The following is a 22,069-nucleotide window of genomic DNA, read 5'->3' on the forward strand; positions in this document are numbered from 1 at the left end:
AGAGCGCACAACAAATTAAGTGTCGGCTGATTTGACCACGGAGATCCGAGTGTCGGCTGGCTTGACCGCAGTGACTGGAGGTTATGTCTGCCAACATGTTAACACTCTGGGAATTTAAATGAAGCAAGTTCACTTTTTGGGCCAAATGACGATCGATTAGCACTTATTCACCTTGACACCTCCTTTCCGTGCGTGTGTGTGGAATAATAAGTAATTGACTGAGCCGAAGCGTCAAATGTCAGATGCGTACTAACTGGTGCCCTGAGACACCCGACCCCCGGTTAGTCGGCTGCTGACCGAGCCGTGTGCCCGTTTTAAGTCCCCGGAGAAGACTAAGCCGACTTGGCAGCGTGTGTCCTGTAAAAAAATAAAGAAATAACTTAAGTTGTCGTATTCAAATATGGGAAAGAAAACGAAAGCCGGACTGACTGGCTGCGACCTTTGCGCTCGTCTCATGGAAGAGGGGATCTAAAGGGTTTTTCCAATGTGAGGTCCTTTTTTTTTTTTTTAAATCGAAGATTAATGATCGGCTGTCTCCCCCCCCCCCCCGCACACGCGCGCACACACACACACACACACACTCAAGCATTAGTGAACTGAAATAAAAACTTACCACAAGGAGCCCGACCCGTGTCTTAATGGATGTGAAAAGAGCATTTCTTAGTCTACAAAATGCATACATCATAGACAGAAACAGGAATAGAGCGGTCAAGACCACACCTATGTCCGCCTAGGTCTATATGTAAAGCAATGACTTCATTATGAACTTTTAAAACGGCTTTCATATTAATTGGACTTATGGTGCGTGATTTAAAAAAAAAACAAAAAAAAAACAGCCGGTCTTTTAGGCTCAACTGAAACTGTTAGAAGATAATATTATTCGGAGTCTGCGCAGACGGCTATTCCCTGTCATTCTCCCAAACACTAAACGGGGATGAGATATTCTGAATTCTGCTCGGGCAACACAACCACCCACTTAATTCAGGGAAGAAGAAAAAAAACGAAAAAGTCGAAGCAGCATAAGCTGAAGAAAGCTGGCAGATATTTTGTGTTTCGAGCCCTCTGAGCGCGCGCCTGTAACGCCTCCGTTTTCCACACACATGACAGATCATTCAGCATTAGTATCACATTCCCCTGAGTGTATTCTGTGTCCGTGCGCGCGCTTCAATGCGCGTGTGTTTTAATCGGCTCCGGTCACTCACGGCTCACTGAACAGTTGCAGCGTTGTGAGCTCCGAGGCGCTACGGTGGCTGTCGCCTCTGCTCCCGAAACCGCCTTTCCTCCTCTTCACATGGGATGAGATCCAAAAGACAAGAGCTTTGGCCCCGTGACTCTCTGTACCTTTTGACTGACTGTGCATATTGTTCCTTGACTGCTGTTTAGTAGGTCCCTTGGTAGTTGGAATGGCCAGTAGTGTGTGTGTCTCTCTCTCTCTCTCTCTCTCTCTCTCTCTCTCTCTCTCTCTCTCTCTCTCTCTCTCTCTCTCTCTCTCTCTCTCTCTCTCTCTCTCTCTCTCTCTCTTCCTCTCTTTTACTTTCTTTCTGTCTTTCTTGCCGGTGTGGTGTTTCAGCGTTTGCGTTTATATGGTGTAGTCACACAGGCCTTTAGTCACCTGTGATTGTGTGTATGCAGCTGTTGCCATACTGTCAGTTGTAATACTTTTGCATTGTGTACTGAATTCTCCACTCCGTTTCTGACTCCAGCCACAGAAAAACATCACCTTTTAAACCTATTGCTCAGTTGAAATGTATGAAAAGTGTTGTTTTTTTTTGTTTTACCTCTCTGATCATAGACTTGCCTTCATCTCCCCAGTAGTTACCATTTTATTTAATGTCTCAGTATTCTATTTTCATGTTTCTATCATTTCATTGCAATTGCATCCCTCTGTTCATTCATCATTCAGGTAGTCTCCAGGTTATCGTTGTTTTGTTTAAATGCCGTGTGTGTGTGTGTGTGTGTGTGTGTGTGTTTACTTAGTTACATAGTTGGTAATCTTTGTAATAATTCTTTAAAAAACAAACAAATGAATAACCAATATGATGTTATTGGATCTTTTCATACTCAAATATAAATATGTATGAGCCCAGTGCTACTGTATATCTTTAAGCATGGCCAAGAACAAAAACTACTTTCTGATTGGCTGCTGGTGTTTTTGAAATCAGGAAATCCCAACAGTCCCACTCAACATTTTCACTGACATAAAAAATTGGAGCACAAGCATTTTCCTGATTTTAAAGTGAGCTACTAAACAATGAGACGTTCTGAAGCTCACTTTAACGCCTTTTACTTTTAAGTTTTCCTTTTTTTAATGTGTGGAATAACATGTCAAAGATTGTCCTTTGTGTCAAAAGCTGGGAAGAAAAGTGTGTGTGTGTGTGTGTGTGTGTGTGTGTGTGTGTCATTCTGTCTGCCTACTTGAGCGTGTTTTGCATTACACTGCTAACCTGTAGCAGAATGTCAGCACTACGCACCATTACTCATGCAATACAGAACATTAATAATTACTGATGTCCTTTCTGTACACTGCTTTTCCCTGCTCTTTGTTTCTCATTGTTGGTTCATTGACTCACTCTGTATGGGTATATGTGCACACACACACATACATATACAAAGAGAAAGACTGAGCTTATTCTCTGACAAAAAAGTAATAGAGGATTTTGAATCAGACAAGGGACATTTCTGAGATGGAAAATGGGAACTTTTACTCTACTTTTACTTATTACTCCTGAGAAGTTGGGGGGGGGGGGGGGGGGGGGGGGGGGGGGGGGGGGGGCATGACGAAGTGAGCATGTGAGGCTGCTAAACATCATGGTGTTAGAAAATAATACTCCTTCAGGGTGATATTTTTTTTTCCTTTCTGTGTCACTGGTGACTGGGAGAGGTTAGAGCACAAAGAGACACAGCAGAGTGAATGTAAATGGACTGTTCTTAAATAGTGCTGTTCTAGTCTAAAGACTCAACAACTAGTCAAAGTGCTTTTACATAGTACAGGAACCCTTCACCATTCAACCCTCCAATGGCACAGCATTGGAGGGTTCAGTGTCTTGCTCAAGGACACTTTGACATGGTACTCAAACCACCAACCTTCCGATTGGCAGGCAACCGCTTTACCACTGAGCCCCGAGTGGTTCACAGAGACACTGAAAAACAATATTTGGTGCACTGGAAGAAGTAGACATGAGTCAGTCTTTACTCCCTGCCTCCTTTTTCTACCGTCATGAAATTCTCTGCTTTTTACAGTATTGACATTGTGTATCTTATATGATATTTTGAGGTGACTGCAAGGTTGCCTGTTTGGGAAAGCAGAAGAGAAATGTATGGCTCTCTTTTGAAAAATGTTGTTGGTGCTCCTGAATCTGGAAAAAAAATAAAAAAAATTAAAAACACAGCTGTTCTGCTACAATACTGTGGGTGAAATGGATAGATGTGCTATCAGGCTGCACTATTATCCCATTTTAGTCAATAAATGTATACTGGACTGGTATTTTACATTATTCCCTATGTCACTCTGTTGTGGCAGTTGTCATGTAGATACTTAAAGGCAGGGTTGGTAACATTTTCCAATACATACTTTCTTATATATTGTTTGAAATGGTCTTTACACCCCAACGGCATAAATAAAAAGATTACTCATCTGTAGCTGCTGTAATCCTGTAAAAGTTCCCACGATCACTGCCTTGTGGTCCACCTGGAAAGAACCAATGAAATGCCCTCTTCCCATGTTCAGATTTGTAGTGCCAAACCAGAATCGTACAGAAAATTTCAAATCCAAAACATTTACACATACCCCCGGTAAATGTGTTTTTTCAAGGTTCTATTAATTAATTGTTTTGTTTGAATTTCCAGCAGAGCTGTCATGCATCCACAATTTCTTCACCTTCTCTCAGCTGCCGCTATAACTTTCATTACAGCAGGCCAGTAATGTCCAACACCATGTTTAAAAAAATAGATAGATTTTTGTCAGCCGGCATTTATGAGCGTTTTTAATCCTGACATTTTTCCAGTGTTAAAAGAAAGCAATAGTCTTAATGCATATGCTGGTATACAGCTGGAACACAGGTCTCGTAAGTTATAGTTTTGAACCTGAATAAATTACCAAATTTAATGTATTTACTTAACCAGACCATTTTGCAAACCCAGGAAAATAATTGCATATATGCTGCATTATGTTTTTCCTTGTTATTTCTCAACTTTACAATAGGAACCTGAATTCTTTCTCCATAGAAATAATTGGTTTCCCATGCCATTTGATGGTTAAAGAAAGTGTATGCACAGCCGCATACACAAGACTACTAAAAACGCATCGACACGCACAAACGGACTAAAGGAGCTGGATGATAGGGGAAAAGAATAGTCTCTTATCGGAGACCAACTCTTCTTGTCATCACACAGAGGCGGAGGAAGCGACGGAGATGGAGAGATTGAAGAGAGAGATTTTCTCTTCCCTTGAGAGTGTATTCATTCTGTGTCCCTTCTTCTATATCAGTAAATCTCATCTAGAAGGATGCTGTTTTCTTCAGAGCCTAGACATATTTACACTGACGCACACACTCGCATGCGTAAACACAAACACACATTTTCTCTTTCTGGTGTACACATGACAGACTCAACAGAAGAATGTATTATTAGTGAGCCACAATGTGTAATCATTCTCAAAGTATTTTTGCCAAGGGTTAGTAAAAGGTTATTAAAATGTCTGAATCGAACTCAAATTATCAGAAAAAAATGATTTTCTTTTTTCTAGGGAGATTGGTACTATTGCATTAGTAAAAAAAAAAGTTCAGTCATAACTTCAATTGAACTCAAAACTAGTTTTTCTATCATGCTTTTGTCCATGTATGCATCAATATTATCATTCTTTAGCTCTCTGTTGGAAAGAAAAAAAAGTTAGTTCCTATTGATGGGTGTGTCTAGGCTTGTTTAATGCATATATCATTTGATGGACACATTTATAAAATGTACAGATTAGTAGTTTCCAGATACCTATTGTACTGTCAGCAACTGTGAATTCAAGTGTATCATATTAGACAGGCAGAGATCAGTTAGAGGACATTTGATAAAGTGAGATCAGATTGGCCACTCGTCAGTTCTTAAAAGGATTTATTTAGTGTTGGGACTAAAATAGGAATTAAGGGTTCAGTCTGCTTCAAAAGAGCCGTCATACGCCTCGTCCTCCGATCTCGTCTAAAGGCAATCGTGTTTATACCAGTTTCAAACAGCCACACTTGAAGGTGAAGCGGAAAGCCTGCTATCAAAGCCTCCTGGATGTATCACTGCCTGCCTCCCTGAGAATTCCCTTTTTTGCGTGTCTTGGTACTTGCAATGCATTACACACATGGGTGATAACAACACACACTTTTGGATAGACTTTTTTTAGTGAAGGCATTAGTGAAGTTTCATACACCAGAGTAGTTTGAAGAACATGATAAAACACGCTCTTACATTCTTTTGAATGGATCCAGTGTGCCGGTGTAGAGAGGGTGCCAACGCAGAGGTTCAGGCTGAAGAACACGACTCATCCATCAAGAAAGTTTAACCTGGCTCAACTTTTGCTGCAATTCGATGGCAATGTGATTTGCTGGCCAATCAAATAAATGCAAACGCACATTCCTGGTAGACTACTTTCTAACACAAATGGCATATTTCTATTGAGTACCTCGCGATCGTCTGAACGCCTGTCAATCTTACCAGTGATGCATCTGACTCATGCTGAGACCTTTTAAGATTAGAGTTTGGGGTTACACTTTAGTTGATGGTATCTACATAAGAGTGATATGACATTGTCATGAAAGTGTCAAACATTGAAAACAATTGATAAACGTGTATGACATAACACTTCTTTTAGCATGTGTCATTCAGTTTAAAAAAGTTGAGGTTCATGTGTCATGACTGTGTCACGTGATCATGACAGTGTCAGGTCACCCTATGTAGATACCTTGACAGTGTTGTTGTCGTCATTACTTAAAATTCCTCATGGAGGCGACGGAAACAACGCACTATAGCTTCAACGAAAGTGCACAAGTTTAAGATTTGAGGGGGAGAGTGACGCAGTAACATCTCCAATATTGTTTTTCACTTAATTTCATGAAATATTGCGTTGATTATTCAGCACTTTTTACATATTAGGTATTTGTTCTGTATGTTGATTTGTTGACTTTATCCGCATTAGTGTATTCTGGTCTGTTTACATCTCAGCTATTAATAGAATCTACAGGCAGTTGCTAAATCTCCACTGATCAGTCTGAATACTTGTGAATAGTCTAACTTCCTCTTCACAAGCCTGTGTGTCTCTCTGAGCCTGCATTTCTCTATATACTCTGTGACCATGACCACGGCTGGGATTCAAAGCGTGTCGAGGGGTTTAAGGGTCTTGTTAATGAGCAAGTCATTTCCCCTCAGATTAGCATGAATAGCCTGACTAATTTTGTGTGTGACTGCTACTGTAGGTCTAGGAGTCATGTCTAGGGGTTTAAGGTTGAGCTAATCGGCAACACATATCCGTGTGCGTGCCTGCGTGCCTGCGTGCGTGCGTGCGTGTTTCTCAGAGGAGCCTTACAATGGATTAACATTAGCTTTATTTTTTTCTTGTTGAATTTTGATTGTAATTTTTTGGTATCTTGTATGTTATGGATATTTCAACATGACTGCAAGGTTGCCTGTTTGGGAAGCAGAAGAGAAATATATTTCTCTTTTGAAAACTATTGTTGGTGCTTCTGAATCTTAAAAATTTGTAATTAAAAAAACGCAGCTGCTCTGCTACAATACTGTTATCCCATTTTGTTCAAATGTATACTGGCCTTAAGTGTTGGGAGTAATGCGTCACAAAAGTAACACAGTTAAAGTAATGTATTCCTTTTTGCTGTGTTAGTGTGTGTGTGTGTGTGTGTGTGTGTGTGTGTATATATATATATATATATATAACACATAGCTAATTCATTTTTTGTAATATTATACTAGTTACAATCTCAATAACTCAAGCTACAACGCAACAGTGGTGTTTTGATTTTTTTTTTTTTTGAATTCACCAACAGCAAAACATTTATTCTATTCTAAATGTCCTTAGATTATTTTTTCCTATTTTTTTTTTTCTTCTCATTTTAACGCTCTTATCAACATGGAAAAGTGGATTGGCTTGCTTTTTGCAAAGGTTTTTTATTGAAAACAATATTGTCATATAGCCTGTAGTGTTCAATTACACACTAACATACTCACTTGGAGCAAATAATTTCTCTCACATTGTAACGTAGTATTTTGACGAAGCGGCGGAGAATTTGCATCGGCTGTGTGCTTAGCCATCAAGTTTTATTTTGTCAGGACGTGCTGCATTGATAGCTCGTTTTACACCGACAAAACACTCAGATTACTTTTTAAAAAGTAAACTTTCCAATCAGAATCTTATTGGCATCCATTTCGGTGTCTCACGCTTAGTGTTGAGCAGGTTACTTCCAAAATGTAATAAATTATAGATTACTAGTTATTGTCATTTTTTGAGTAATTAGTTATATTACAATATTACTTTCTTTAAAATGTAATGCGTTACACTACTTTTGCATTACTTTTGAGTCACTTTCACCAAAACAATAACGGAAGTTTGACTTGGCAGCTAGCATGTGACTTTCACCACCGGATCAATCAAATCTCCTCTTTATCCATTTTAATACATCACAGATTATTCATGATACTTTGCCAAATGTAGTGTATTTGAATATGCAAAGTAAAGCTATACAAATAGGTAATTACAACGTACAATGGGAAAGTAGGAGAAACTCAATTAAAAGTACCTTACAGTTGTATTGAAGTAAGGCATTGTTGTAAAATGTTTGTAAAGCACTTGAAAAAGAAATTCATGTTTAGTTTAAAACTAACGTTGTCTAAAGGACATGTACGTCATGTACGTACCGTGCTGTACGTCACCTGTTGGGACACAGATGTTGTCCGTTCTGTCTCTGACCACGGGAACAGAGACGGGACAGCACCTAGCTTCAACGCAGCATCATAACTCCTGTAAATAATAACCATTTCGCAAATGTACTTGTCTCTGCAGTCATCTCAACCATTGAATAGAGCAATGAAATAATACTCTTGTATTCATTTTCCTTTGAAGAATGTTTAGCGGTGAATTCTTAAAAAAACTAAACACCTAAAACTAAATGTTGCGTTAAAATGCGTTGTAGCTGGTGTTACTGAGATTGTAACGAGTATAATATTACCAAAATTCAATTAATAATGCTACGACTTGATTTTAAAATACTTTTTATGGTGTAGTATTTTCTTCTATTACAATATCTGGGCGTATTAGACCATTGTGAGTAATGATAGATTCAATTAGCTACTTTTATGACTTTTGTATAAATACCTTGGTTTTGGTTCTTTTTTTTAGCTTTTATATACGGAGACTTTGCAACAAATATGTCTAGTTCATCCATAAAAAGAAAATGTACTGTACAGTGATTTAGTCTATGTATCAGTAATTTACGGGTGTATGTGTGATAGGGAAGCATTTATTCTCTCTCACACAGTAACACTTTTTATTTAGAGTTGTGATAGATGCAAAAAAAAATACAGTTCATGGGCACAAACTGTTTCAAAGTGTTGGATGAGCACATGATATCTTTTAACTGGAAACCATACATCTTTCTTTTAATAAATCCCTTTAGAAAAAAAAAAAAAAAAAAGCATAAACGTTGTCTTAACTCAAGTAGCAGTACATAAGCGTTAAAAACTGTAAAACTAACTCAAGTTGGGAACAATCGGATCAAAGCCTAAGCAGAGTAGCAATAAGTAGAGTAACAATCGGAGTAGATTTCTGATCATGCAGCTAATGTAGATAACAGTTGTCAATTCTTGCAGCTATGGACATTGGATTATGGATGGTGACGCCCTTTTTAAAACCAATTAATTTAATTTAACTGAAATTGCCTTCCACGATCAAGTCGATTCCTTCTGAAATCTCTTCTCTCTTTAGGACTCAGCTGCTGCCCAGCTGAGTCTTTTGATTGCTAATTGTTCACTTATGTTTCTTTCATCACAACACAATTTATCTCTGACATACATCTGAGGAGCATAACAGAGGGTTTAACAGGCCGGTGCTTAGCAGTCACACAAGTCTTCTTTCCTTAAGAAGCCTTTATTGTGACATTTTTGCTCATTTAATCAGTCTCATATGGTTATCAATCATTCTTACATTTAATCTTTCTATTTCTTTCTCTACCACGAATCTTCCTTTTTCTCTCTCCTTTGTCACATTCTTCTTTTTAACTTTCTCTCTTAAGGAGCATTTTCTGTGCCTGTTACTTTTCTCTACTTCTTGCCATCCTTAATCCATCACTTTATACCCTACCATCATGTCTCAGACTTCATCATCCTATCTTTCTTTTCCTTTCTCCAAAATGCATCTTTTCTCTCCTTGTCATTTTCTTCCTCCATTCTGAACCCTTTTCTCTCCCACATTTTTTCTCTTCTCGTCTCCCATCAATATTTCCCCACCTGCCATCTTGTTCTTCTCCCCTCATCTCTCTGTCTCTGAGCCGCTCTTAAGCAGTCCTTTTGAGAGTGTGTGAGCTGCTCGGCCTAAATGATTTTCTATTACTACCGCCTGTTAACAGCTCTCCATTTGATCAAGCTAATGAAATTGAAAACTTTCATCTCAGCCAAATTGATTTCAAACCTGAAACTACACACGCACGCACGCATGCACAGACGTGCTCACAGACACACATGCGCGTGCGCACACACACACAGAGAGATCATTTGACTCCTGTTCTTGTATGTGTGAGACCATGTATGCAAGCATGTGTGCATGTATTGACCATTATTGAGTATGTCTGCATTTTTGTGCTTGTGCATAAAGGTTTAATTTGGAAACGCACTGTTTTGACTTCTTTGTCTGTAAATAGTCGCAGTAAGCAAAAAGAAAACCCAATAAATAAAAACATTTGTCTGATTATATCTAGTGAATGAAAGATTCATTTATTTCTTTGGGTTTCATTGTGTTGTAGTCTGGTATATTGGTCTTGTCAGCTTTGGGCCTATGAAGCGATATAAGTTACCAGTATATTTTGCCAGGAGCAATCATTTAGTTAGGTTTAGGGGTTAGGGTTAGGGTTTATATGATGCTTAGTCATCATAACTGAGGTACATAACAAACGTATCAGTAAAGAAAAAACAACACTAACATAGAAGGCTGGGTTGCTGCTGCTGTGCATTGGCCCTAACACTGCCAACTGAATGTGACGGTCTGCTAAAGCCAAAATTACACAGGCCAAAGTCAGAGGAATCTTTTGATGACTAACTGACCCTAATTTGTCTTTTCGTTGACGTCTTTCATCACTAAAAAAAGTATTGAGCTTATCAAACAATCTGACCAGGGGAATAAAAGGACTCTTTGACCAATTTCTGCCCCAATGCTGTTCACACAAGACCTCATGCAATTGTAGATTCTTACACCAGAAAATGTATATAGTTGTAAAAAGTTATAAAGTGTCAATTTTGTGAGAAGAAAATGGAATAAAATAGGCTAAACATTAAAAAGGCATGTTCATGAGCAGAAATATCAGACCTCAGGTCAGCATCAGTGCTAAACAGAGCACTGATGCTCAGAAATGCATAATGAATGCATTCCATGCAAGTTGTTTTAAGTCTGAGTGTCCTATAGATTTTAAGCCTGTTTAAGAATTGGTAGGACATCTATCCACAAAGTGAATCAAAGATAAAACGAAACAAAAGTATGGCAACATAGACTAAAAAGGTTGCTGGATAGGTAGAGCCCTTTTTGGCTTAGAGAAGCTTACTGGTACAATCAGAGGCCCACCCGAATGTTCTTAGGATGGACATGTAATATGTTCTGTGCTGGTTCAACACATCAAATGTGTTCAGGTACGTGCATGCACCAATATTTTAATAGGTGTATGTTTATATATCTATATATCTATTTTTTTATTCAGTTCCTTATTTGTGCTTGTTGGAATGTAGTTCAGGGGCAATGGGCTTTGGATATTTGGTTTAGGACAGCTGCAAACCCTTGATGGCATTAGATACAGTCTGAGAGCGAGCAGGCAAGAGAGATTGGAAACCGTTAAGAGAGAGTTGCTGAAGAGGACATTAAAAGGCCAGACCAGGCCACAATCTGGGCACTGTGAAAAAATGGGATGGAGAGAGTGAGAGAGAGATGAAAAGAGGATGAAAAAGTAGAAGTGTGAAATGAGACTTTTGGGCAGCGGAGGGAAGAGGGGAAGATTGGAAGGAGATGAGAGAGAGAGAGAGAGCAAAACAGAAGGAGAAAAAAGGTAGTAAAGGAAGGAGGGAGAGGGAAAGAACACATTATAGGCCAAGAGACGGAAAAGACAGAACTAAGAAAAAAGAACTAAATGAACAGATTCAGAAAACAAAAGCATGAACAGAATGAGGGTTTGGTCAAGGAAAAAGTTGGGGAGCGAAGGTTATGGTCAGCGAGAGATTTAACATTTTATTCTGTGTTTCTCTTAGCCCGTAGGCCAGCATCACAGTAGAGATTTCCACTATTTACAAAGCTCCCAGTGGCTTCAGGACTCCATCTGCATGCTGAACTCGGCTGTGCTCTGCCCATCAAAGGAAGACGGTGTAAGGATTTTGGGCATCAATCCCTGAGGCCTCCCAGGAGGCCAGGGAGGGGGAGGCCGAGATGCTGTAGTAGACACTAAGTAATAGAATTCAATTACTGGCAATAACTTGTCCACATGGACCTTTTTGAAATGTTGTACTTTTTGAAACCATAATCATCTGGGATTAGACTTCCTCACTTAAAGCAGTCAAATGATTTGACATCAGCAGACCTGAGCTAATTACAGGCGTGATCGTGCACAAGGATAGGATAGGATTGTATAGTTGCTTTTAGAGGCTGAGAGATAATCTATAAAAAAGGATTTTTCAACCTGAAGTACATAAGATTTCCTGTACAAAAACACACTGCATTTAGAACATCCATAGAGCAGCTGAACTTTCTGTTAGTATTTCTTGGTGGATTAAAGGACTTTTTGATTAAATGCACTACAGTCTTGGAGATGCAAAAATTGGCTGAGAAGTGGCTGAAAGAAACTGTACTAGAGTGACTGACCAGACCATTGAGATTTGGCGACACTCTGCTTAAGAAATGCACAACTAAAGTTGCATCACTGTGGCAGCCTGGTGATTACAGACAGTGACTCATTGAAAGACTGTGCTTGGTGATTACCTCACAATCATATAGACTGTCCTGTTCAGCATTTGTGGAAAGAACTTCAACCACAAATTTGACCTTTTCCTATTTATTGTGAGTAATGGTCTTATTATTTCTGCCTCTGCAATGCCTTTCATGAATATCAGTAAGAATATGAATGTTATCATGATCCACACGCAGTTCTCCTAAATGTATTCAGGTCTAATGAATTGATCGTCATTGATGTTCACGTTAGACAAACAAACCTCCCCAACAATTGAGGACGATTTGAGAAACTTCTTTCATGCTGCAGGATAGGATATTTAGCTTTTGTTTCTTTTACTTTTTTTTTTACCCTCAGTGTATTCGCTAAACATTTCACTCGTTTACCTATTTATTTTTTCTCCCAGTCTTGAAGTTTGCCTTTTCCATTGTTATCCTTCTTGTTTGTTTCATCTGTTCACTGTGATCAGACTTAAACTAAAAATGGATAATTTTTATTATCAGATGATATCAAGTGAAATGCCGCTTTGCCTTTATATACTGTTTTTATATGTGTCACATAACAATGATTTTCACTAATTTTAGAAAATTATGCACTGGAGTTATACTCAATGGCTCAAAGGGAGAGCTTATACATCCAACATTTACATTCATATGCTGCTACTCTTGTTACTTTTTCAATATTTACCCAAGAGCACAATCCTTTCCAAATCCAATTGCTTTGAGTGGCTAACCCTAACTATACTAAAGTTTTAATCCGGCTTTAGTCGCTAAAAGCAAACAAGAATATTGTAAGAAAACAAATGAAATATATTGTCAGTGAACATTTGGTCTATTGTGGTTTTGAATTGTTTGTTTCAGACAAAAATTGTCTTGTTAAGGGACTGTTCATTTTTTATTTAGGGGAAACTGGAAGAAATTTGGTCTCTTTAGTCAAAAGACCTCAAGAGACCTAAGGAGGCTACAATAAAAAAAGGCTTTCATGCCTCCCACTAGAAGGGGATCTGATATAATTTGAAATTTAGATAAGAGGAGGTTAACCAATATTTATCATGATTTTTTTTTAATCTAGAATTTTGAAAGCTGCATAGATATGACATTTTTAAAATTAGGATTATGATAAAATATCGGTTAACCTCTCCGTTTCTAAAATCCCAACACACTGAAAACTTCATCAGCGTTTAACGTTGACCTTTGTTTAAGCTGTATTACATGCAATTGTTTAATTTTTAGGTCCGTAAGCATCACTGAAGTGTAGCCTACACCGCCCGCACATATAAACATAAAACTGCTTTGCTAGTTCCAGTTGTAGATACAGTCTGAGAGCAAGCAGGCAAGAGGGATTGGAAACCGTTAGAGTTGCTGAGGAGGACATTAAAAGGGCAGACGAGGCCACGATCTGGGCACTGTGAAAAAAAATGGGATGGAGAGAGTGAGAGGGAAAGATGAAAAGAGGATGAAAAAGTATTAGTGTGAAAAGAGACTTTTTCAGCAGTTGTAATTAAGACATCTGCTGAATACAATAATTGTACGCATTAACATGATTGCCCTACCGTTTAGTTCAAAATCATCTAAAACACCAAAGTACGAAGACATAGTGGACCAGACGCAAGCTTTTAATTTGAAAAGTATAAGCTCAGGGGGACGGCAACAGCTAGGAGGGCATGAGACGGGAGGTTTCTAGGCTGCAGCCAGCACCTGACTCAGCCAAGACTAAAAGCTACATGGAAAAATATGCACCAAACAAGCCACCAATTTGATTTTTTTTATGAATACAAACGTTGGGTGACCCCCTCACCCATCCAGACTAAAAAATGTTGGATGACCCTCCCCTCAACAAATAATAAAAATGACATGACCCTCCCTTATTATACTCCAGTGGTCCGTAACATAAATACCGAACGGCCCTTTAGAAAAATATTATGAATAAATATTTTTTAGATTGAATCTCTTGACTAATCTCCAGGGTAAGCAAATCCAGCTTTTGTGTATTGTGTGGTGGTGTGTAAGAATTTCTTTAATACGTTGATGGCCATTACTGTTCTTCAAAGAAGAACTTCATCTCTCTCTCTTGTGTATTATTTGTTACCACATACTGTAAAGTACACATGCTGAACAAATCAAAGTAAGATAGTTGAAAGTAACTGGGCCAATACTGAAAGGGACACTTTTTTGAAAAAAGTTTTTCTTTTAGAAGTGCCCCCACATTTAGCAAAATGCATTAATATCTTCCAGCAGATAGCAATTGTATTAGTTGACAAAACCGTTTGGTACTTTTAAGACAGAATACAGAGACCTTATCGAAGTTAACCATCAACTGAATGCATTTTAGGTATTCTGGTCTCAATGACTTTACATGTTTTTCGGTAAAACCTTTTTTTTCCTTTTCCTATATAGGCTGTGTTAGTACCATACAAAGTATAAAAGAGTGCCAATGTGAGAATCCCTGACTAAGCCCAATTGTGGTCAAAACTTTCATAATGATTCAGCCACCACAATGAAGGGTTTTAATATTTCCTCCCTCATTATCTTTTCTTAAATTGGAGTGCCTGGATTGCCTTCCTGTTTAAATTGACAGCCATATTCAACTCAAGGCCTTGGCTTGTAGATCTTCTTTGTGGATGTTTGGGTTGTATTTCCTCTTTGAAATACATCGACCACCTTCTTTGAATTCAAAGTACTTCATGGTGTGTGAGTTTGCATGTATGTGTTTTTTCTTGAACAAACTTGTGTGAAGGAAATGTCTTCAATACATTAACCAGCTCTTTTTCACTTTGAGTTCTAAGCGTGCATGTTCGTCTATGAATGTGTTGGCAACTGTTTGTGTGAGTGTGCAATGTGTTTGCTCACCAACTCTGTGTGTGCCTCTGTGTGTTTAAACCAACATCACTGTGTGCTTAGTGGGAGTCTTTTCAGGACTCCACTATTTGTTAAAGAGGGAGGAAGCGATTAGCTGCCCGTTAACAAATCCCCCAACGAACCCCACTAATGAACCCCGAGGACAGCTCTGGGACGGCCTTGGCATGCCACCACTATTAAACGGGCAAATAAGTGCTCGTTATGCAAACGAGTTAGTTAATCTGCATATCTTTACCTGAGACACTCCCGTTGCACTGACAAATGTTTATCCAAAGGCAGGGAGAGGGGAAGGTTACAGGGACTGCACAACAACAGAGTTGAACAAGATTACTGTGCGACATAGAATGTGTTGGAAGCAGCCGTTTAGAAAAACACTGGATGAGGGGATGAATGATAGAGAGGGGTGGGAGCTTGAAACCGGACAGAATTTAGGGGAGGAGAAGAAATGTCAATGCTTTGTACTTTGTGTTTACATTTCAGCCGATGTACTGCTTATCTCAGCTCGAGTGATGGGTCAGTTTGTGCAAAGGTAAACACAATCATCCTTGTACAAAGAAATTGTTTCTGGTTGAAAGCTTACCCAGTTTCCATAAAGGGACGTTCTGCACAACTTTTAAATTGTGATCACATTTTTGTAATCCTGTGCCTTGTGGAAATGCATATCGGTTGAGCAGGGACGAGTACCCAACAAGTGAGAATTGGTGAAACATTCAATTTTTGTTTTGTTTTCTGAGTTAAAATGCTTTTCTTTTGTGGATTTTGTCATTGTTCCCTCTGCTTTATTTCTTGTGGTTTGTGTTAATATATTAAAACAAGACTTAACAGCCTGCAGCCATGCTAGCGGCTCTGTGAGGCATAGCAATGCTTTAGGCTAAATGCTAATGTCAGCAATCCAACGTGCTTACCATGCCAGTGCTAACATGATGTAATAATTACCATGTTCAGCCTTCTAATTTAGCATGTTAGCATGGTAAAATTTTCTAAGTAGCACTAAACACAAAGTATTGCTGAGGCTGGCGGAAAATACATTATTTTTGCAGGTATTTTGGCATAAACCAAAGTAATGGACACATTCAAATTTTAGCCTGATAATGGCGCTAGATGAATTTAAGGGAATTAGGGGTATGAATGTCTGTACATAAATTTGTGGCAATACATCCAATAGTTGTTGAGATATTTTGACCAAGGTGGTAGACCAACGAATGTTTTGTGGGAAAAATGTGAATTATGTGGTAAAAAAAAAATCATGTAGTTTCACGATTGCACATACCTTCAAGGATCTAATGATTGCAAAATTGCCTTTTACTACCTCTTGGATTATATTTTTCCCTTTGAATTTTTTTGTTAAAGATTATTTTTTGGGGTCTTTTCCTTCTTAATTTGATAGTGACAGTGGATAGACAAGTGGGAGACATATGGGGGATGACGTGCTGTAGGTCTGATTCAAACGCGGGCCGCTGCAAAAGACTCAACCTACACTACCGGTCAAAAGTTTGGGGTCACTCACAAATTTTCATTGGACTCCATTATAGACAGAATCCCAGCTGAGATCAGGTGCCTTGTTTTTTTTATACAGGGCAGCAGTTTCCAGATTACATTATGTGCTTACATAATTGCAAAAGGGTTGTTTAATGTTTTCTTAAAACTTCTTAGTTTTTTAAAATAATATCAGATTAGTAAACAAAATGTGCCTTTGGAACATTGGATGAATGGTTGCTGATAATGGGAAATGTAGATATTGCATTAAAGATCAGCCACCCACCCAGAACAGCTGGTATTCTGTCTATAATGGAGTGTAATGGAAATTTGTAAGTGACCCCAAACTTTTGACCCGTAGTGTACATGGGGTGCACACTCTTACAAGGTGAGCTAGAGGTCATCCCTGTGTTTGTCCTCTTCTTATCATTTAGTCACCTTACATTCTAAATGACAGTAAAATGGTTGGGATTTGTGGGGCAACATGTAGGGGCTGCATGACCCTCAGTGTGCTCTGCAGATTTCACTTTTTCTATAGAATTGAACACAAGTCCTGTCCTGTACTGGAAAGAGCTATGGTGTGCTGTGAAGCATGAGAGACTTGTTGTGATTGGTTCTTGGCTGAAGTGTGTATCGTCCTGGCAACGCTCTCCGGGGTTGATGGGTTTGACCTCTATGTGGCATCGGGGTTCCTGATGGATCACTCGCTACAGCCAACACACTGTACTGTTACTGTCTATACTGTTCTGTGAGTGGTGTCTTCTGCTTGTGTGCAGGAAAGTTTTAGACAATGTTACGGATGGGTGCGTTTGTTGTCATCAGTCTTTCCTTCCCATCAAGGAATAAACCACATTTGATGAGCATAGTGTGTAGGATAGCATGATATGTGTGTTTGGGAGAGGGAGTTTGTGTGCGTGCGTGCGTACGCGCCTGTCTTTGGCTCATTAGTGCAGTGGTTCAGAGGCGATTATTTATTGTTGATGTTGCCCAGCCTGCTGAGTTGTGGCACAGTCAGCAGCACTCTCCATCTCACGCACGCACGGACGTACACACGCACACAGCTACAGGAGTTGTAGAAGTCCCCCTGTGCTTTGTAAACACACGCACATAAATAGTCATCATACACAACTTTTTATACCTTATCTTAAACCCCTCATGCCACAAACAACTCCCCATTGCACTCACTCTCTCCTACCAGTTCTCATACTCACGCTCTGACTTTGTCCCTGTGACCCTGCGCGAGTGTTGCCAGAGGCTGCTGCTGAGATTTCTGCGTAGGGGGTTGGAGGGCGGATGGAAAAAGGCTTGGCCAGGGATCACACAACTTTCATCCCTCTATCCATCCGTTCGTCCGGCTGATAAATGAGAGAAAAGTTTCCCCCCTCTTCTTGACAGATGGCTGCGGAGTTCTCGGGGACTGATGAGGAGTTCATTTATAATGAAGCTCCTCTTTGGACTGCATCTCGACAACAACATAATTTATTTTCAAATTGTGCATAAATGCAGTTTTCAGAAGGTGACTATGACTGATCACAGACAAAGCAATTGTCAGACTTTCAATTTTTTCTCTCTTGCATGCCTGCTAAACTACTGCTGCGTTTAAGCTCTGTCCGCAAGAATAATAGAAACCCTTTTCTTCTCACTTTTTCACTGTTCATTTTACAAAGAAAAGTCAGGTAACTAGAAGTCATCATTATTGTGTGTGAAAAGTGCAAAGGAAGAAGCAAAAACATGAAATAGAAAACAGTTTCAGCCTACATGTACAGAAAAAACACTAATCACAAAGTCTGCAGAAGCATAGTCATTCTGCAGTAGTCTGCATAATCAGTTTATGAAATCTTAACAGTTAGTTAACAAACCCCTGATGATGATGATGATGATGACCTTTTGTTTTTGTATGTATAATTTTGTACTCATTGTCAAATCAAAAGTGACGGATCTTTAGACCGACTGTAACACTATGTAACCACCTGTGGGATATTTTTCGACTAATGTGGGTGTTCATACTGAAATATGTAAAGAAAAATGACTTGTGGATAGAATTTGAGACTGAGTACAGTCAATTACAGCTGATGATTGAACACTGAGCAGTTGTTAATTATAACATGGCATTGCTTTTTAGGATTGAAAATGTATCACAGCAACGATTATTTTATCCTCCCTGTAGAGGCTAAGCCCAAGCTTTGAGCCCCTGAGGTGCTGTTTCACGGGAGAGTTATTGAGACACTTTTTACCTTTTCATCAATGAAAGTCCAAGTCGTATTTGCCGTTAAAACCAATAGTTCCATTTTTTCCATTATATCTTAGTTAGGTTTTCAAACATATCATTGCTTGTATGTGTGCCTGTGTAGTGTTGTGGTGTGGGTGTGCGTATGGTGAAAAAATGTACGTGCTTCGGGTTGCTCCGGAGGAACCAAAGATTGGTTCCTATTTATAGCGAGGGCACTAATAGGCTCTTACACTCCCATTGTGAAGATTCATTGCTAAACAGAAGTATTATGCCATACAGGCTACAGAGTTAGTACATGGAATATGCCCTTGCACATATTTGATGAGCCATCACATAGCCAAGTTTGACTTTAAGGCAGGAATATCTAGATTTTTTTTCTTTTTGCCAGAACCCTCTTTGTTTGCAACGCCAGTGGCCTAATTAATACAGTATGAATGAGGGACTGAATTTTGTCATGCAGTGCTCATGTCATTGTGAAGTCATATCAAAGCTTTGGCTGAGCTCACGCAAAAATAATTGGCGCTGTAAGGCAATAAAGCAGATTTTCTGCAATGTAGGGGCTACCAACCTCATATTATTTAAATTTTTTCACCATAACAAATATGTTGATGAATTATTGAGATGTATATGCAATGCCACACCAGCTCAAACAGATATACTGTCTGTGTATCTTGCAGTATCAGTCCACCGTCACAGCGTTATAGCCCGCACAGCTGTTAGCTGCCATTTTGAGAAACAGCTGACATTTGCCGTCTCTCTCCATCAGATACGTTACTGGGCATGGGCCTCTGACATTTGTGTGTGTGTGTGTGTGTGTGTGTCTGTGTGTGTGTGTGTGTGTGATGTACCTTGGGCATGCCCCCTGACATTTTATCGGATGCTAATGGTATTCATTGCCATGGCAGCTGGAAGGGAGGCGGGCATGGCTATCTGTGTGTAAATGGTGCCTGTCGCTAACCTGTAAGTGTGAGCCTGTGTGTGTGTATGTTGTCAGGTAGTGGGGAGGGTTACTGTGACACACAGTGTTGGATGGAGTCACAATTATGAGAGTGTGTGGATGTTATGTCTGTTGACAGAAGTGTGTGTGTGTGTGTGTGCGTGTGTGTTTGTTCTGCGGGGCAGGAAGATAAATGTGCCTGCTTTTTTCTGATAAGGACTCCCACCACCACCTTTCTATCACTTTACTGTTCTACCTCTCTCGCCTCACCATCCTACCATTTCCCTTCAATCTGTAACAGTAGCGATACTCTCTCTTTGTGAATCTCTCTCTACCATTGTTCGTATCTGTATTCTTCAATTTACTGCACTTTGGACATTCCCTCAGACAAATATCCCTTCATTATTTATAGGCTAATGGAAACAGACTAATCAAGAAAGAAAAATGTCTTATAAAACTTATACAAGAGATAAATGACCTTAGAACAGAAAACCAGAGCAGACATGTACATGATGTGGATATACTTGTTATAAATATCCACATCATTATTTATTTATTTATTTACTTTTTATTAAAATGAGATGAAACACAAGAACTCTAGTAGTAGTAGTAGTAGTAGTACTCCAGTAGGGGACCCCAAACCTCCCTTTCCCGGGCCACATCAACTAGCTCCAAATGTGGGATCCCAAGGCATTCCCAGGCCAAATTGGAGATATAATCTCTCCACCTAGTCCTGGTTCTTCCCAGAGGCCTCCTCCCAGCTTGACGTGCCTGGAACACCTCCCTTCTGGCTCAGCTCCCTTTTCATCACAACAGTGCAATAAATGGAATATAATACCGCACCCGCAGCTCCAATTCTCCAACAAATCTCCCGCTCCATGGTCACCTCACTCGCGAACAAGACCCCAAGTTATTTAAACTCCTTTACTTGGGGGTAAGGACTCCCTCCCTACATGAAGAAAACACTCCATCAGTTTCCTGCTGAGAACCATGGCCTCAGATTTAGAGGTGCTCATCCTCATCCCAGCTGCGTCCCACTCCAACTAGTCCAACTTTTTGCCGAGAACCCGGACACAGCTTTCGCTTTGGTCATACAGATATTGGATGGCCCTGAGAAGGGACCCACTCACCCCATACTCCTGCAGCACCTCCCAAAGTGTCTCCCGGGGGGCCCGGTCATACGCCTTCTCGAGATCCACAAAACACATGTAAACTGGTTGGGCATACTCCCAGTCTCCCTCCAAGATCCTTGCGAGAGTGAAGATCTGATCAGTTGTTCCACGACCAGGCCGGAATCCGCATGGTTCCTCTTTAATCCGAGGTTCGACTATCAGCCAGTCCCTCCTCTCCCACTCCTTGGAGCAGACTTTACCAGGGTGTCTGAGAAGTGTAATACCCTTGTAATTGGCACATACCCACTGGTCCCCCTTTTTGAAGAGGGGAACCACCACCCCGGTCTGCCACTCCTTAGGCACTAACCCAGACTTCCCTGCAATGTTAAAGAGGCGTGTCAACCAAGACAGCCCCTCCACACCCAGAGCTTTCAGCATTTCTGGATGGATCTCATGAATCCCTGGGGCTTTTTCCACTGTGGAGTTGTTTCCACCAGGGAAATTGGCGACAAACCCCCATCATCCTCCAGCTCTGTCTCTACCACAGAGGATGTGTCAGCGGGATTTAGGAGTTCCTCAAAGTGTTCCTTGCACCGCTCTATTACTTCCTCAGTTGAGGGCAACAATGTCCCATCCTTACTGTACACAGCTTGGATGATTCCACGCTTCCCCCTCCTGGGGTGGAAAACGGTTTTCCAGAAGCACCTTGGTGCCGACCGAAAGTTCTTTTCAATGTCTTCTCGGAACCTCTTCCACACTCGCTGCTTAGCCTCTGTCACGACAGAGGCTGCAGCCCTTCGGGCCAGTTGGTATGGTAGAGGTAAGCTCTACCAGATCTAATTGGTAGCGCTCCACCTCCCGCACAAGTTCTGCCTCCTTCCCCAACAGAGAGCTGACATTCCACGTCCCCAGAGCCAGTCTCTGCCACCTGGGTCTGGTCTGTTTAAGCCCCTTGGGCTTTGACACCCAACCCCATTGGTTCCTCCCACAGGTGGTGGGTCCATGGACTGGAGAAAGAGGCTCCTCCTCTAGCTTTTTTGGGCTGTGCAAACCCGGCCACCAGGCGCTCGCTGACGAGCACGCCATCTGGGCCTGGCTCCAGATGAGGTCTCCGGGCTTTCTCCGGGCAGGGTCCCTCAATCCCTTCCTAACTTTTTCATAGGATCTTTGAACCATTCTTTGTCTGGTCCCTCTCCTGAGACCTCTTTGCCATGGGAGACCCTACCAGGAGCACAAAGCTCCAGACAGCCCTAAGGTTCATAGGGACTCACAAACCTCTC

General features: G+C 40.3%; 1 protein-coding gene across 1 annotated transcript in view; it reads left to right on the forward strand.

The window, feature by feature from the left end:
- si:dkey-215k6.1 (transmembrane protein 132C) overlaps nucleotides 1-22,069 on the forward strand; it is a 244,993-nt gene that overhangs the window by 671 nt on the left and 222,253 nt on the right. The gene's annotated exons all lie outside the window — the stretch shown is intronic.

This window comes from Etheostoma cragini, chromosome 5 (assembly GCF_013103735.1).
Source record: "Etheostoma cragini isolate CJK2018 chromosome 5, CSU_Ecrag_1.0, whole genome shotgun sequence".
In the NCBI taxonomy this organism is placed as follows: domain Eukaryota; kingdom Metazoa; phylum Chordata; class Actinopteri; order Perciformes; family Percidae; genus Etheostoma; species Etheostoma cragini.